At 43.7% G+C, this 19,044-nt stretch overlaps 2 long non-coding RNA genes and 1 pseudogene across 3 annotated transcripts; 2 read left to right on the plus strand and 1 right to left on the minus strand.

Moving 5' to 3' along the window:
• Positions 1 to 7: 7 nt before the first annotated feature.
• LOC103727381 lies at positions 8 to 4,419 on the minus strand (annotated as a pseudogene).
• A 2,870-nt stretch (positions 4,420 to 7,289) lies between these two features.
• Positions 7,290 to 18,169, plus strand: LOC115068787. 2 transcript variants are annotated; one of them, XR_003848132.1, is made up of 3 exons: positions 7,290 to 7,657; positions 8,008 to 8,129; positions 17,897 to 18,169. It is a non-coding gene; the product is annotated as an uncharacterized LOC115068787 (long non-coding RNA). The 2 variants fall into 2 exon arrangements; XR_003848133.1 differs by lacking the exon at positions 17,897 to 18,169 and adding an exon at positions 9,762 to 9,816.
• On the plus strand, positions 9,877 to 13,665 carry LOC115068786. The gene is made up of 2 exons (XR_003848131.1): positions 9,877 to 11,717; positions 12,836 to 13,665. It is a non-coding gene; the product is annotated as an uncharacterized LOC115068786 (long non-coding RNA).
• Positions 18,170 to 19,044: the final 875 nt, after the last annotated feature.

Below are 19,044 nucleotides of genomic sequence, written 5' to 3' on the forward strand. Positions count from 1 at the left end.
TAAAATGTTTAAAACACAGTATAGGTAACCCTAATACATAATTAGATAGTCCATATGTGTCCCAATTCTAAGGCTTCTATAACAATGTACCACAAGCTTTGTGCCTTAAAATAGTAGGCATTTTTTCTTTCATAGTTCTGGGGGTATATGTCTAAAATAGAATCTAGGTCTGATCTCCACTAACTTCTCTGTAAAAGCTTTGAGAAAGGATCTTTCTTAGCCTCTTCCTAGCATCTGGTGGTGGCCAGTCATATGGTAGTATCTTGATTTGGTGAAACAATACCCAAATATCTGCCTCCATAGTTGCATGGAATCCTCTCTCTGTGTATGTATGTATTCAGATTTCTTTCTTATAAGGACACCAAACATCAGATTATGGGCAACCCCAATCCAATCTACCATGACTTCAACTTGGTTGTATCTGCAGAGACCATCTTTCCAGATGAGGTCACATTGCCAGGTATCTACAACCAGGGCAAGACATCCTGCAGAAAAGAAATTACTAGACAAGCCACGATAGGGAACAGTTAATTCTGGGTACACATCTGATCAGGATACCTTTGCTGGACTCTGGATGAGACATGGTATATTAATCACTTTTCTTGTTGCTATAAGAAAAACAAAAAACAAGGAAGGATGGGTTAATTACCTTTGAGTCCAGTCCATTATGGCAGGGACAGCAGGTGTGAGAGCAGCTCTAGCTGTGGCATCAGGGCTGTGAGGCAGCTGGTCATCTTCATCCACAGTCAAGAAGCAGACAGAGATGAATGCTGGTGCTCAGCTTGCATTTTCTTTTTATTCAGTCTGGTACCTCCGTCCATGACATGATGCTCCCTGCTTTTAGAGTAGGTCTTCCCTAGGTTAAACCTCTCTGGAGATGTCCTCACACACATACCCAGTGGTTGGTCTCCTAGGTTACTGTAAGTCCCATAAAATTGATAATAAAGACAAATCATCACAAGTGGTTTCTCAAGGAGATTTACTTCTGAGGTGAGAGATACGAGTTACCGTTAAAGAAGGAGTGGAACCACCACTGGACAAGTAGAATCCAGTTAGAAATCTGCATGGTCAGTGTGTAAGGAGAGATGGGCTGAGTATCACGTTGTGAGTGGAGATAACACACTTGCTCTTGGTGGAACACTAAAGCATGAGGGAGAGAGGAGTGGCAGTGAATTACCATCAGGGAGCAGGGCCCAGAGCTGGGCAAAGGACCTTGAAGGCCACAGAAACAAGGTTGAATTTTGTCCTGAGAGACTAGAAAGCTATAGAACCATTCATTATATGCCTTACTTTCCCAGTATAATATAAGACAAAAATTACATATTCAAAATATGTTTTAATTGTTCAAGCCTCCACCTTAGAATGACAGGAACATTTTCCCCACCATGCGTTAGTCATTATTCAAAGTAACAAATGTCTATTTTGGCTCACAGTTTCATAAGCTTCCTTCACTGGTCAGTTGGCGCCATTGTTTTGGGTCTGAAATGAGGCTGAATATCACAGTGGAGAGGGCATGGTGAAGACTGCAGATCAGCTCAGAGCACCTGGAAAGCAGATGTACCATGAAGAGGCCAGGGACAAGATGTACTCTCAAAGGCATGCTCCCCAGCAGCCCACCTCCTCCACCTACCTTCCATGATCCCATGACATCCATATAGTATATTCAAGCTTTGAATCCATACATGGGTTTATCTATTGACTAGGTTAGAACTCTCATCCAGTCACCTTTTAATAACGTAGTCTTGGTCGGTTACAAAACATGATCCTGAGAATCACTTCATATCTGAACCATGACACACCAGGAGTCTCTTTGAATGTCAAATGTAGGCAGTTATGATAGTAAAGAGTTTATTTGAGCAGCCATTCATGAATTAGGAACCAACAAACCACAGGTGACTTGGGACCCGTAAGGAACATTTTAAATCCCTACTAAGCAGCAGGGTCACTGAAAAGTAATAAAGATCGTATGCTTCCTGCTGCTTCTTGGTCTCTGACAGGGGAAGACCCCTATAGCTGAGCTAGAGTCATGCAGCCCTGGAGACCTTGGCTTGGAGAAGTGACCTATCAGCCTTCTCTTCTTTGTTTAAGTTGACCAATCCAAAATTAGGGGAAGGGAATCCACTAAAATCTAGATTTTCCCCAGGTTTTATTGGATTTAAGTTTCCAGGTCCCTGTAGGCCAGGTTTCTGGTGACTAGGGGAGCATCGAAGGGACACTGGGCTTCTGTGGGTGGGGCTCTGACAGTGACATCACCAACCCACCAGGCAGCCCTGGACCCTTGCCACCTGAGAACTGGGGCAGGAGCTAAGTTATTGTCTCCAGGAGGGCAGGGGGTACTCAGGTAGGGGCGGCCACCCTAAGACTGGACGCTGACTGGCAGTGTTGATGCTCTGCTGGTCCCAGTCGGTTTCAGGCACAGATAACCCATAGATTGTGGATAACCCGCAAGCGGCGGACAACACCCCGCAGGTCAAGGACAATCCTCAAGGTCTCAGATAAACCCCAGGTCAGCGGCAGTAGCAGTAGCGCTTGAAGTGGAACCAGAGCTGGAAAATGCAGTTGTGAAACTGGCAGCGCAAGCCGTGGTGGTGTGAGTAATTCCACTTGCAACTGAAGGTCTAGAAGGCGATGTGAGGTCCTCCGCAGGATGGCCAAGTCTGGGTTATCGGAGCGGGCCTCCAGGAAGTACTCAGGTGTGGCGCGCTTGTGGATGAGGTCAGGGTAGAAGATGAACTTGTAGCCCATGATCCTGGGTGGCTGATTATCAAAGTCGTAGGGCGTGTGGTTGTGCTTGTTCCTCTCGAAGCGGGTGTGCTAACGGTTGAAGGAGTGCGACTTGCACCCCATCCCACAGGTAAGCGTAGCTGCCCTGCCGCATCTCCACGCTGAACTGCGCCTCCTCCTGCCCCAAGCACTCGCGTGTGCTCAAGAAGATGTTCTTGGTGCTCTTGCTCTTGTCGCTTGTGACCTGGAGCTGCTGGCAGGACAGCTGCAGGGGTTGCAAGTCCTCCTGCGGTTCCAGTACCTGCTCATTCAGCGTTAGCTCGTGAGCCACGAACAGCAGCAGAACATCCAAGCTCTGGTGGATCAGGTTCTCCCCCATCAGCACCACCTGGGCCTCCGCCTCCTCCCCAGCCAGGTCCCCCTCCAGCTCTGCAGGAACGGCATTCCGGGGCTGGGCGCCTGCTCCTCAGGCTCTGTGCTGCTGGCAGTGGGCCGGCTCTGCAGGATGGGGAAGGGCCACTCGCTCTCCATGCCCGGCTCCTGCCTCCCCTTGGAGAACTTCAGCCACAGCACTTCCAGGTGGCTCTGGCGGAGCCTGGACCGGACCATGTGCACAGGCAGCTGCTGCAGCAGACTCTCCTGGTAGTCCACGTCTAGGTTGGGGCTGCCCAGGTGGATCTCGGCCCTTGAACACGGATTGCAAAGTCGGAGCTGACTGAAGCATTGACTGCCTAATGGTGCTTGCCTAGGCCTTTGTTCGAGGCCCCGAGCTTTCTTGGATTGTTGATCTCATCCTCCATGATGGTCGTCAAAGTCCCGCCAGAAGTCCACGTTCTAGCCCTGCTCCAGCTTTATGTACACCTGACTGTCTTCCAGCAGGTCCTCTATGTCGGCCACCAGGAGACCATTGAGAAAGGTGTAAGGCTTGTGCATCACCACCACCAGGTCGTCATCCTCAGCACTGATGATGTACTTGGCCAGCAGGTAAATGTGCAGACGCGGATCTTTGAGCGCAGCTTGGCCTGCTGCAGGTGGAAGTTGTCCTCCTGCTCCTCCCAGGTCTTGAAATGCTCCACCTCCTACTCTCGCTGCAGCAGCTCCAGGGCCCGCTCCCAGGCCTTCGCCTTCTCAGGCTCCTCCGGCTCCCGCTCCAGCTGGAGCTGCTTCACCTTCTGCAGCTCTAGGCCGTTGTCCTCCTGGATCCTCTTGTTGCACTCCTTCAACGCCTTCTCTTCCAGGTGGCTGATCCCCTTCTTCTCCAGCACCTTGTTTCAGATGTAGGTCCCCAGCAGGTGGTTGTCCCCAAACGGGTTGTCGGTGTTCGTGTAGCCCATGTGCTCCTCACTCTAGCCCATCCTCTTGAGCTTTTTGTGCTCCTTGGCTTCTTTCTTAGCCAAGTGCCTGGCATTCATCTCCTCCTGGTGTCAAAGACTGAGCAGCTCCTCCTGCTGAGTCTACGAGACGTGCATTCCATTTGGCGATGGGGGCGGGGGGCGGTTCAACCAGCCAACCAGCGCACCCGGGACCTTCCTTAGAGGCACCATGCCTGACCCAGGAGAGCAACGCTCATGGCTTTCTGTGGTGCGTCAGGATAGAGTCCAAGGAGCCCAACAATGGCTTCACTACACTGGAGAGGCTAAGACTCCGGTAGTTGCTCAGTCCACGAGGCTGAGTCCGGAGAGCTGCTAGTCTTCAGTCTATGGTGGAATCCCAAGATGTTGGTCACAGCAGCAAGAGGAACTCACCAGTGAGAAAGGCAAGCAGCAAAAAGCAAGAAGGAAGGTAAGACCCACATTTAGGGTGGGTCTTCCAGCTTCAAATGATCCAATCAAGATTTCTCTCCTGGGTGTGATGGTGCATGCCTTTAATCCTAGCACTAGGAGGCAGAAGCAGGCAGATCTCTTCCAGTTCAAGGCCAGCCTGGTCTACATTGTGAGTTCCAGGCCAGCTGGGTCTACAGGGAGACCCTGCACTGTGAAGAAAGAGTTCAATTTTCCCCTGATAGTCTGGATCAATCACCCCTCCTAGCACTGTTATTACTTTCTTAGCCTGTTGACTTATGGGCATTAGAAGCCCAAAGTGGCCAGGGGGAAACCCTCGCTTCCAGTTCAATGGAATGTTTGTTGTGTCTCCTGGCAGAAGCACTCCCCCATCTGGAACCAAAACTTCTAAGCCAGCACTGGCTTTGAAGCACTCTATAGCACTGGTTGGCCTAGAACTTGTTGTGTATGTATTTGGACATTTTGTCCCTAGTTGGTGGTGCTGTTTCAGGAGGTTTTAGGAGGTGTGGCCTTGCTGGAAGAAACACAACACTGGGGGTGGTCACTCTGCTTCCTGTGCCTGCTTGAAGATGTGATTTCTCAGTTGTCCTCTCTGTCCGTGTCCTTTTGCCATGCCTCCCCCACCATTATGGACCTTTACCGCTGAAACCATAAACCAAATAAACTCTTCTTTCTGTAAGTTGCCTTGGTCATGGTGTTTTATCACAGCAACAGAAAATTAACAAATACACCCAGCTGTGGTCTAATTTCACAGGAAAAGAAAAACACATAGCCATTTCCTGAGATACTGCTATACCATAACCACAACGTTGTGGTCCCCTCTCTCCAGTGACACCCACTCCTAAATGATGACTTAATCATGAACCTAAGTGGGGTCATGGTGTAGGTGAAGTAAGCTGCAGTAATGTACATCTATGTGATATGATCCATACCATTTTTTTCCAGAAATTAATTATAAATTTTCAATGGCCATCATCTGATCTTGTTTTCCTGAAAAACACAGAAAATTTACTTGACCATGTCATATACCAAACAAATTTCAAAGTCCTGGGGAATTCTATTTTTGCTCCGGGTTTTAAGGGAAAATTGTAGAAAGCTGAGGATACAAAGTTGCCAGTGCCTCTGAGGTGTCCTGTAGATGGTCTGAGTGGAGGTTTTGACACCAGATAATCCCAAGGTATTGGTAGGGTGGTGGCTGGGGATGGTGGAGAGGTAGGGGTGATAAACTATTGTCGGGACTCAGGTTTGCTTTGCTTAGCTGGGGGACCTACTGGCTTCAGGACAGAGAGACTTGATCGGCAACAGAGTCTTGGACCCTGGGACCTGTGTTTTTTCAACAAGCCATTTATTTTTTAATTCAGATGGTTTTTATACATCCCAAGGAACTAGCAGTCACATGGAATATGGCAGTCACATACAAAGATTTAGGATACAAAGAAACAGGACATTTAGTCTGTTAGTTGGCATCAGAAAGAGTCTTAAACTTTTACTCAAGGTTATCAATGCCCATCCAGTAATTCATTGGCCACAATGTTTTCTTCCTTAGAGCTAAAAGCATGGTAAACTTTTAGCTTTTAGCTCAGGAGTAAACCTTTAACCTGGCCTAATCTCTTAGCCAAGGATAGCTGAGTTATTTGTTCAGGACAAGGAGATGAGCTAAGGGTTGTTGACCAAGATGCTTTCCCACAGAGCAGGGAGCCTGCACTTATGACCAGGCTGCTGTCTCCTGCCAATCTCTCGGTGTTCTGCAAGACAGGGATTATCAGAGCTACTGTTTTCAGTGCCTCTCCCTTTAGCAGAGAAAGCAGCCTAGACTTAAAAGTTTTAGGCTCATCTCACCCTAGGGCCTCACACCCTGATTTCCTACAAACAGTAGGAGATGGGGGTTCATTGAGCAGATCTGGCAACTCTCTCAGTTAAAAAAAAAACACTAAGTGTGTGAGTATTTGCTTAGGAACCATCCCTAACCCATCATCCTGTGAACGCTCTTGGCTTACTTTCTCATGCTTTCTACATCAGTCCAGGGAACTCAGAATCTCAGTGTCCCACTGGCCAAGGATTCACAGGGACATGTGTCAGATAAAAGAAAAAGCGATAGCCTTGGTAAGTACTTTCAGCTTTATGATTTATGGTTCATGACAAAGTAGTATCCTAGCAATACTGCAGGCCCAGAAGAACACAGAAAGGGACTGCCACACAGAAATCTCTCTGAGAATTTACCTTAAGTTATGAACATCATAACATTTTCCTTGAGGTCTTCCCAATTGAAGTGGTATCTGGCTTGTTGGCCCTGCTGCAGCCCATCCAACTTCTTCCTGTAATAGCCACGAATATGTGAGCCAAAATACAAAAGACATACTTGCCCTTATGAGAAATAAAGGCACCAGTGCCAGTCATGGAGTATATGCATGTAACCCCAGCACTCTGACTGAGGCAGGAGAATGCTGTGAGTTTAAGGCCAGTCTGGGGTGCATAGGAAAATGTCTCAAAGCAATGGGAGAGGGGCTGGAGAGATAGCTCAGTAGTTAAGAGCACTTGCTGCTTTTCTAGAGGACCCAAATTTGGTTCCCAATACCTAAATTGTGACTTACAATCACCTGTAACTATAGCTCAAGGGGACTTCATGCCCTCGTCTGACTTCTATGGATGCCTGCACTCATGTGGACATATCCCCACACAGACACACAGACACAGACACAGACACACACACACACACACACACACACACACACACAGGCACAGGCACACATATATAATTTTTTTAAAAACTTCTTAAAAAACAGTGAGAGCAAGAGAGGGATGGAGAGAGAGATGCAATATGCTTAAAAGTAAAAATAAGACTTGTAAGACAAGAAGAATTATAGAAAGGAAAAATAAAATGCTATTTTACTTGAAAGAATACTAAGGTTTTAACTGTTTCTCTTTTCATTTCTTCAGTCATTTAAATAATTTTTTTCACCTATAGATAGCACCCATAGATACTTCATTGTCTCTTTTTACATATTCTCCCAAAAGATGAGAGTTAAATGTTCTGGAAAATGCCTGTGGTGGGGGATTGATGACATGACACCAGTGGAGACCAGAGTTCCTTTTCACCTACATTGCCACCAAATACAAGCTCTATAGAGAAGAAACAGAGAGAGCCCTACACAGTATGTTTTATGCTCCTTACATTTTTATTTATTTATTAATTATTATTGAGACAGGACCTCACTATGTAGCCCTGGCTGGCCTGAAACTCACTACATAGAGCAGGCTGGCCTCAAACTCACAGAGATCTGCCTGTCTCTGACTCCAAAGTACAGGAATTAAAGGTGTGCACCACCACACCTATCTATTTTTAATGTTTAAGACAGTGTCTCATGTATCCAAGACTAGCCTCAAACTTGCCATGTAGTTAAAAACGGTCTTGAATTCCTGATCTTCCTACTTCCACCTCCCAAGTGCTGGGATCACTGGTGTGTGTCATCACACCTGGCTTCTTTTCTGTTCTTATCTATAGATAACAGAGAAACAATGCAGATCTTTTCTTCAGTGAGCAAAATACAGCAAGTTTGGGCCTTGGGTATTTATGTACAAATCAAGCATAGAGAGGAGGGGAGAATAAACTTCAAGTAGATTCAGGTAAGTGTTGTACTATTGAACAAGACACAGGAAAGTGACAGTGATTTCAAAACACTGATAAACCATGTATCAGTGAACGGTAGAATTATGATTCAAAAGAATCAGTCTTTAGAGACTGAACCCCAGCTCAAGAAATGTGAGAAATGTTGAAATGTCTAGAGATGGACCCTGCAAAGAGTCAAAGAGCTGATTTTCATGTTCTAGAGGCTTTAAAAATGATTATCAGACACTTACTTGTTCAACTAATTGTATGCATAGATGGCTGAACAACCATTGGTGGCCCAAGATTTGTATCTGTCTGAGTAATTCCATGCAGGAATAACCCAGTAATATCAAAGCCTATGATCACGCCGTACTGTGATGAACTGCTAGATTGAAAATTAAAACTGCTAAGAAACTTGATCCTGTAAAAGTTAAATAAGCCAGCAAGTCTACCACTATATATACCAAAGAAAGAGAAACAAAAAATACATACTTTTTAATATTTGCATTCAAATCATGATCTGCAATATGAAAAGGGGAAAAAGTCAATTCCTCATAACAGATCATAAGATGGACAAAATGTGCTACAATCATATAATGAAATATCTGCAAAAAAAAGATGAATTATTGATGCATGCTATGTGGTTGAATCTTGAAAAAACTTTGCTACATAAATAAATAGGATAAATGACACCATATCTGTTATGATCTTTTGCATTAAAGTGCCATCATCATCCAAATCCTCAGAAAGAGACTGCAGATCAGTGGTTCACTATGACTGGAGGGAGTAGATGGGGAGCGACTCCCAATGATTTTTGTTTAGTTAGTTGTTTGGTTGCCTGGTTTGTTTTTGTTTGTTTGATTGGTGGGTTGGTTGGTTTTGTTTTTGTATACAGAGTGATGAATACATTCTGAAATTAGAAAATCTGAAAAATTTTGTGGATGTTAAATATTACTGTCCACAGTTGAGAATTATTGTGTTTCAATATATGTTAATAGTGCTGTTATTTGTAAAGTGTCATAGAAAGCCCAGTTAGAAACAGAAAGGAAGAGTTTCTATAATAGACACTTGTAAACCTATAACAAGTTGTACTAAGTGAGGGCCCATTTCAGATGGGAATGCAAGAAATGAAAATATGGCTAGAAGTATGCACCAGCACATAGACAGTACTGTGAAAGCATGTTCTGTGACACATAGTTGGGAGAGCTTCTAACACTGGGCATGAAAACTAGCCTGGACTGAACAACAGGATTAACAGGAACATGTGTGAGAGGCTGTGTCAGGAACTCCACCTTGAAGCTCCCTAACAGGCAAAGTTTTAACCATAAGAGTCACACGTTGTGTATTCACAGAACAGCTCACAGACAACTCTATTTGTAGTATCAGAGGTCATATGTAATGATCCCACCAAGTTCTCTCATACTGTGACTATAGGCAGTCACTGAGGTGTTCTATATCTGCATTTAGTTTTGGGTTGAGTAAATGAATATACTTACAGCCAATAAATAAGCAGGCTGATATATAAGTAAAAAAAATGTTGCATAAGAGCTACAAGTAAAATTTATGACCTGAAAAAAAAAAAAAGGATAAGCTGGAGGTCTTGCCCTTTACCACCATCTGATGGTATATTTCCTGTTTTCAAATTATAGAATCTGAGGCAGGAGGCATTGGCAGAGTGGTTGTTTCCCTCTGCTGAAGGTGATGGATAAAAAAATGTTGCATAAGAGCTACAAGTAAAATTTATGACCTGAAAAAAAAAAAAGGATAAGCTGGAGGTCTTGCCCTTTACCACCATCTGATGGTATATTTCCTGTTTTCAAATTATAGAATCTGAGGCAGGAGGCATTGGCAGAGTGGTTGTTTCCCTCTGCTGAAGGTGATGGATTTCAAACCCTCAGAGAGGGAGCTTCACCTTTCCTCCCATCGTGGAATTCTGTATCAAACCCTTAATGGTGATATTTGCAGCAATTATTATTATGCCAACATCATAATCACCTGAACAAAGAGACTGACTCATGAGGTTTTAAGAGTGGGTCCGAACTTGGAGGACACCAATTCCCTTAGCTATCTACTAGAGCTGTCCATCTCCCAGAACTGTTCGGATGGATCTCTCTCTTATCCGCTCAACCTGTGCAGATAGAGCTGTCTGTGTCTTCACCCTGTGCCCAAGGAACTCTCTCTCTGGAATTCTGTTTCCCCCCACTGTGTCATGCCACACCCATAATTTATTCAAAATGGTTTCGACAGCTTCATTGATGAAGTACAAGTTCAAGTTCAGCTCCTCCCTTAATCCTCACAGATCATCTGGCCTCTCATACCTAGCATCTCATTCATCCAAGGCCATGTATCCTTTCCCCATCTTCACTGTGTCTGGAAGTGAGTGGGTACACTGCTTGCAGCATTGTGGTATGTTAACTCTGAAGCATATCAACATTCATTCATTATCTTTTTGGGTAGAGTTCCAAACTGAGGTTGCCAAAGGGGTGCCCCAGTCATCAGATCCAAGAACGCATGGTTTTAGTTGGATTTTAGCTAATTAAAAGCTATTAGTTCAGATTATGTCCCTTAGTGAAAGTCATTCCCACAGACATTCTATCTCATAACCTCTGCAGGCCTTCATAGTCAACCTCATACATGAGTCCTAAATAACCTTGTAGGTTCTGATTATGAGGCATGATGAGAACCTTTTGATGCAAGGAAAGCTGATTGTATATGCCACCCTGAGAATGTTTGTCTTTTATAATGGGAAGAACTCAGTGCCCAGCATATTTCTCTAGACCTCAGTTCTAGGTAGTCTCTACTCCTGACCTCTCCCAGATTTTCTTTACCCCTGGTATTCCCTTATCTTTGCACACTGAGTCTATATGAGCAGATATCTGTCCATTGATTCTCTTCAGCTCAGATCTCACTCCTACTGTGAGACACCATAATGTTCTCTCACATACACATCATCAACCCCCTATAACCGTCAACCTTATTTTTCAATGTGTAAATTGACTGAGGTCTGCTCCAGGGCATCTTCATTGCTAATCAATATTTCATGCCTTTATTTCACCTCATTGGTGCATTCTCTATGGTGGCTTATGACGGACACCTTGTTCTGCCTTGCACTGCACAAGAGCCATGAGTCTGCAGATTTAATTATAAGGCAGAAGATAAGGACGGCTGGACATTATAAAACAAAATCTTACAGATATCTTTGTGCAGATTTCTAGTGAGCCATGTTCTCTACCTCTTCTCATCACTGGGTGTCTGTTCCCAGCTGTCATCCTGGGGTTGATGGAGCAACTCAGCCTTTGTCTAGGAGGAGTTCAAAGTTCCCAAATTGTGGTCATAGCTAGATTCCTCTTTGTCTGCACTTTGAGACTAATTTTTGCATGGCTGACCTTAAGAACCAGAATTAGTAACCTGCCCACAGTGAAGAAGTTTTTGATGCCTGGCAGCCAGAGGGGGTCTCCTCTGAGTATGAGAAAATGCTGAGCAGTAGAGGATATCTTCACTGAAATAAGACAAGCATGGGCAGCAAGCCCATGAAAGACAATATTCTGAATTTTGCAACAATTCAGAGATGTATCCACCTGTTGATCCTGGCTTTTGTGAAGCTGGTAAGTCACTTATTTACTTATTTATTTATTAGTATGTGTGCACACACACACAACGTGCACCCTTGCCGTGGTGCATACATAGTGGTCAGCAGACATCTTTCAGGTCTTAGTTCTCTGTTTCACCTTCTCGTTTCTGCCTGCACTGCATGCTCCAGGCTAGCTGACCAGTTAGCTCATTCAGGCCCACTGGAGGGCCAGGAATACAGATGCATATCACCATGCGCAGTTATTTTAAGTGGATTTCCGGCATCAAACTCGGGGCATCAAGCCAGTGCAGCAATCATTTTTACCCAACCTCACACTCTTCACCTAGGTTACTAGAAAAAACACCTGAAAATGAATCCAAGTAAAGTGTCCTATACTCACATCAATGCCTTCTGTGTGTTTGTACAAGAATCAAAGAGTTCTCCATTCAGTTGTTTTTTACTTCATTCCTACAGAAATGTAAAAATCAAAAGTTCAGAGAGTGAAATAACATGAGAATTTTAATTTATTATTTTTATTTTATGTGTATGAGTGTATTGCCTGCATGTATGTAGGTACACCCGTGTCATGCAATGCCATGGAGGTCAGAAGAGGGCTTCGGATTCCCCTGGAACTGGAGTTAAGGTTGGTTTGTAGCCACCATGTGGGTGCTGGGAATCGAACCTGGGTCCTCTGCAAGAGCAGTCAGTGCTCTTAACTACTGAGCCATCTCACCAGCCCACATATGAGAATTATTTCAAGATTTACTCATTTTTATTTGATGTGTATGTGTGTACACATGTGCACTGTGTACATGCAGGTGCCCTTGGAGGCCAGAAGAGGGCATCAGAACTCCTGGAACTGGAGTTACAGGTGGCTATAAGCCACCCAATATGGGTGCTGGGAACTGAAACTGGGTTGTCTGCAAGAGCAGCAAGTACTCTTAACCACTGAGCCATCTCTGTAGCCCAGGCCATGAGATTTTAACAATAGGAGAAAACTAAGCTAATGATTTGAAGGGTGCGGAAAGTCATGATACTATGTTGGACATTTTAAGAGCATTACCAGTAGTAAAGGAAGTGTAGAAGTTCGTGTTAAAGTTGCTGCCTGTGGAAGGAGTAACACAATTGAGAAATGAAATGTCACCCTCACAGACTTGGAATCCACAGTGAAGGTGACACATATCTATCTGCATATACAGTGCTGCATATACGGGTGCTTCTACAACTTCCACTTCCTGTTGAAAAAGGAGCGACTCAACCCACTAAAGGCAATCTGAAAGTTGATGGGCCATACACAGCCCTGAGCGCTGCCCTTCATAAGAGATGCCTGTGGTTTATCACCAAGGAGTGATGTCATTGGTTTCCCAGTCTTTCTCTAAAGCTAGTGTGCTCCAAAAGGCAGCAGAAGCTTCTGTGAACAACCATCTGGAATGTGCAAGCGAGTCTATGTCTGCAGAACTTTTGGACTGATGACAAAAATGGCCTAGATTTGCAACTTAAACCAAATGAAGAGCAGTACTTCTCGTGAATTTCTATGTTGTCGATTCCATGGATATTGATTAATCCCCACCCTTTGCCAAGTTTAATATCTGCCTGAATACTCTGCTTTTCCAATTTTTAATCTAGGTATCTGCTTGATTGGACAGGCCGATTTCTTTAGTACTTCTCTTTAAACTGCCCAAAATAGCGTCTGATAATTAAGATTTGCCACATTTCTCTTATTTAAATTTCCTTTCTTTCTTTCCTTCCTTTCTTTTTTCTTTTTTGTTTTTTGGGGCTTTTTTGTTTTGTTTTTGTTTGTTTGTTTTGTTTTGAGACAGTCTCAAACATAGCCCTTACTACAGAGTCTCTATGCAGCCCTAGCTGGCCTGGAACTCATTACATAGACCAGGCTGGCCTTAAATTAATAGAGAGCTGCACTTGGGACCTGAATGACCTGTATAGTCACAGGCCCAGCTAATAAAGACTTTCCTTTTTGGCGATTTTCTGTCTGAATGGTCTTCTCTAGTGAATCACATCATAACAACTCATTCTAATCAAACAAGCTCCAAGGAGGAAACTGGAAAAACCTGAGTGACACCAAATGCATCTATCACTGCTATTTAATCTGTTAAGGTATCCAATGACACTATGTTATGACTTGCAATTCATTGTAGTTAAAAGTACCATAACAACTCTGCTATTCACAACCTCAAAATTATGTATATAAAATGTACATAAGTTACTAAACAGGCTGTGAATTAATGTTTGTTATATTAGAAATAAATTACTCTGAATGTCAAGAGAACTAGATTCTACTTCAACATTTGCCACAAATTAACTAAATGGTTAACTCATGGCAAATCTGCAGAATTGTATGGCAAAGAACTCAACCTCAGCATGACTGCCCAGTCTTTGTATGGGGGTTGTCTTGACTACTGTAGGGTATCTAGAGACATCCCTGGGCTCTATGCACATTCTGTAGTACTTCCCACCTCCTCTCCTCTGGTTGTGACAACCAAAACGTCTCCAGAGATTGTAAACATCATCTGGGGCATACAGCAAATCAAATTCTGTTGAGAATGTCTCTGCTGGCCATCACTTGAGGATAGGAAGGCAGACATTGGAGGCTACAAAACACGCTGCATCTGGAGGATGAGATGCTACATGAGCAGAAGTAGAAGATCCTTTGTTCTCTCTGCCTGGCAGAGAGAATCATGAATTTTAGGTTGGAAATTCCAGAAACTCATTAAGAAAAAAGAAGCCACTTCAGAATATTTTCTGTTCCATCAGATATCTATGTCTCTGTGGTCCTGAGGGTATTTGAATCCCTTTGGGGCAGGGCACCAAACCATGGTGTAATCTTCTTCCCCACACATCATTAGAATTGCTTCACATGAGGAAACTATGCAGCAAATATTAGTTAGGAAGTCTCAATGGAACTTTTTTAAAGAAAGAAATACAGTTACACATATTAGGAATTAGGAATTTCAGAAAGAGCCATGGAATGTGTTTCCAGGCAAGAAAAGGATGTTGGAGAGATGTGTTTGTGTCATCAGGTGCACTAGACCTACAAATAGTTTGGGCGAGGCAGGGGACACCCAATCACAGGACTACAATCCATGCAAAGGGACCTAGAACGGGAAAGGATCACAGCTCTTACAGCTGGGGGTCTGTAGTCAGGGATTGGCCTGAGGAGGGAAAGAGTATTGGGTATGGCATTAGGAATCAGGAAACTGCTACAGAGCTGAGGTCACTCAAGGATGTGTTAATAATGTTCCAGAATTCCCTATGCCTTCACTCATAACTTCTCCTTGATCCAGGCTGACTGATTAGTGACTGTCATTGACCTCTGCAAAGGAGCTTAAAAAAAAAAAGAAGTTGCGATGTTATTTGAGCGAAGACTGAAGGAAGGGTTTATTTTGTCTTACAATTTGAGAGGATATATTCTATTATAGATAGCAAAGACATGTGGCAAGAGCATGTAGCAAGATACATGTTGGCCACATTGTATCAGAATTCAGGGAGCAGAGAGAGACCAGGTAGTGGGTCAGATTATTAAAACCTCAAGGTCTGGCCCTAGTGATCCCTTCCTCCAACAAGCTGTACCTTCTAAAGGTCCCACAACCTTCTCAAGCAGCTGCCAGTTGGACACCAATTGTTTAAACCCATGAGGCTCTGGGGGTGTTCATTCAAACACTATACATTAACAAGAAGTCAGGGGCTGTTTTCTTCTCAGGGATAAGTAATATATAAGAGGAGTCTTTATTTCCACTTCAGAAGATGATGCTTTCTTCATCAGGGCTGTCATCCCTCATGGTTACAAAGAAGCTACAATAGCTCCAGGCATCTATCTCTCAACAAAAGATAGTCTAAATAGTGAGATCAAAAATTCAGATTAGAAAAGGGCTTGACATTTGGAGGTACAGTAAAGGAAACTTTCTGAACAACTCCAGACTTCCCTGCATCCTTCATGGGTTGGAATAGCATCCCAAGCAATACCCAGGGAGAAATTTATTATGAAGGGACTAAAATTCTGCTTGGACAGATTGTCAGACTTAGGGACACTCATAAATGGACTAAAAGCACTTTGCATTATGAGATGGACATGAGCATTCAGGGGTAAGGGGATTTATCAAATGCATTTTATGGGCTAGGATTTTTTCTCATTACTAATACTCCTTTATCTGTGTTTATTATTTGTGTGACCAATTCGAACCCCGTTGACTTTAGCTTTTCTAGTCACAAAGGTTACTAGTCTGTAAACAGTTTGGCCTTGTGGTCTGCTATTTTATGAAGAAAGAGTAGATTGAGCACAAAGACTGAGCAAAAGAAAACATATATGATGCTTTCAATTAGTAATAAAGTTAAGCGCCCACTGTTTTGTCCCTCTTTGTTCATTTGAACCTGTGACATGGTCCTCATATGTCTTAAGTCAGCGGACAACTACAGAGATAGGTGAGTCAATGGCTGGACACCTGAAGAGTCAATGGAATAATGACTCACTGTGCAGGAATCTGTTTTGTTCCACTTTATAATAATAAAAAAAGGTAACTACATAGTAAAAGGGGACAAAAACTTCTTTCACTTATGACCTGTTTAAGTCTGATACAAATTTGTCTTGGGGTGCATTTAAGAACCCAAAAGGCAGGAATCATAGCTTTCTATCTTTATGCCTTAGTTAACAGCTGATTCCCTGGCACACACCAGGGGCAAAATGAACAGCAGTAGACAAAAACAAATGGATGGATGATTTGAGAAGCCCAAGGGCAGCTCTCTAGGATCTTGAAATTCAAATTCATTCCAATTCTTTGATTTTATACTCTAAAATTAAATTTTCATTATTTTATGAATCTGTTAGGTATCATTAAGTATTCTGCATGATGCAAAATAATCCTGGACTTTTAATATCTTGGACCCTTTCTACCTGGATTATCTTTGGCAGGAATAAGACAGTCACACTGCTGTCTGTCCTTAGTCCTTTTGAGGAGGTTGAGCATAAGGAAAGGTAAAGATGTTCTCTGACTGGGATGATGGATTCTTGCTGACAGGTAGGAGAGGACCCTTTACATAGAAATCATCTGCTCGGGAAGGACGCAAAGATTCCCTTTTGTCTTGGTTTTGGCCAGTCAGCCTCTGGTCTCAATGGCTTCACAGCAGCCTCTGGTCTTGAGTCAATAGGAATTCCTCACTGTGTACCGTGAGTTCCTGCAAACAGAGCAGGACGCTAAAGTATGGACAGAAATGAGAGATGTGGGAAAACGAAAGAAAAGAAACACAAGAAGGAAGGCATATTGAGTAAAGAAAGAAGAGGGGGAAGGGGTAAAGCTGCATATGGGGAAAGGGTGGCAGAGAGAAAATAGAGGCTGTATTTGCAGCACAGTGCCTCCAGCAATATTATCATTATCTTGCCTGAACTGACGTGTGAGGACTCCCATCTACTCATTGTCCCGTGTTTCTATCAGCCTCATCAGAAATCCTGGCAGCTGACAGAAAGTATGTGCTGATTCTAAAATGTGATTTTTCAATAGTGCATACTGTGCTTTTTGGTTGGGATTAAAGAAGAGAAGAGAGTGGATTATGCTATCCTTTTAGTCTGTTTCACACTTTGAAATCCTTCTCTCCAGAGGAGTCTTGCTTTAGACCACACTGAACTTCTCTGAATAGCCATGTCAGGGCGACCTTGGCCTGGGGCGGCCAGCAATCTTAGTGCCACATTAAACCCTGTGCTAAGGGCTTGTTCCTTTGACACAGCCTGTCATTGCTCTTGCCTCCCCTCGCTCCAGTGTCATTCCCAGCTTCCATGCCCCTCTCTTCCGCTCTGCCCCAACTGCAGTGTCCCTCTCTCTCAAAGGCATTTGAAGTGTGTGGTTCGAGGAAAGAGCATATTTGTTCCCAGCTCAACAAGCTCAGAGAGCTGGGCAATGCCAGGGAAGGGAGCAGGCACCATTTGCCTCTGAACTACACCCAATGTGCAAGTCCCCAGAAAACACCACCTTTCCATAGGAAGAAAGTCAAGGTCTGGAGCCCAAGGCAGGAAATCTCCTGTGAGAGGCCCTTCCTGAGCCTCACAGAAAATGGTTCTTAGTTTCCTTGCTTTCTAGTTATAAATGTCCGCATCACATCCACTTTCTTAGCCTTCTATACTCAATTTATTTGCTACTAGGAGACACCTTCAGGGGGCAAACTCTTATATTAAGTACATCCTTAATGTGCCTGTTCTATTTCTTTTAGGTTAAAACTATTTGGAGGAAACAGACTATACCCTGGGGCCTTCCTGTCTGCCATCTTTATGAGGCAATCTTAGCATGTCCAAATGTCCCTGTCTATCATTTTGACCTTGTAAACATGTGCTCTGTGAACCTGAGATACACATAACCAAAACTGTGTCTTCCATTTTCCCTCCTTGAACTATGACCATAAACTGAGCATGCTCAGAAATTTGTTGCTGAGCATGCTGAATAATGTGTCTACATCTAATAAAGAGCTTTCCTATGTGAACATGCATACAGAGCTGGAGAACTGGCTCAGCGGTTAAGAGCAATGACTGCTCTTGCAGATGATGGGGTTTGGTTCCAAGCACCCACTTGGCAGGTAACAACCACTTTTAATTCCAGTTACAGGGGATCCAATGCCCTCTTCTGACTTCAAAGGCATTGCAAGACACAGGTGCACTTATACATATTCAGGCAATACACTCATCCACACTAAATTAAAAAATAACAAAATATTTTTAAAAACATGCATAGACCCACCTGAATTAAACCCCCATACTTTTCATCTGAAGAAGGCATTGATTTTGAAATCATTCCCGTGCATCACTTGCTAGGAGCAGATTAAAAATGTTTCTCAACCAGTATTTTCTGGCTTTTGGCTTTGTGCTCATCATGATGCAAACCCATTGCATTCAGTTGTATAGTCACAAGCCAAGAGCCCTCATTCAGGTACCTCATGGTGCATAGTTCCCTTGTGCTTCCCCTCCCCCTCACCTGGCTTTCCCAGACCTCAGAAAGACTCTTCACTTCCCTGGTTGGGTTGTCAGTTCTCCCCTTGAGATAAAAGTTAGGGTAAAATCCCCGATACCAGGAGTCTCAGGCTGCTCTGGGCTCAGCTACCCAATCTGAGAAGCTAAAAGACAGGTGTTGATGAAAGTGGGAACATCAACACTGTGATCTCAAAAGATTGGAGGTCTACTAACCTAAAATCTGTCTGCCAAGTAGCTAAATGCTACATAGGAAAGAGAGACAGACAAAAGGCAAGGGTTAGAAACGTACATGACAGTTGTCTGTGGTCTAGTTGATCATTACCTCTCACTATCACATCAGGAGCTGCCATTCAGGGCTTTGTGGATGACAAGAAGTTTCCCAGTGCTTAGACTTTTA

Source organism: Nannospalax galili, unplaced genomic scaffold (assembly GCF_000622305.1).
Source record: "Nannospalax galili isolate Female #2095 unplaced genomic scaffold, S.galili_v1.0 scaffold329, whole genome shotgun sequence".
Classification (NCBI taxonomy): Eukaryota; Metazoa; Chordata; class Mammalia; order Rodentia; family Spalacidae; genus Nannospalax; species Nannospalax galili.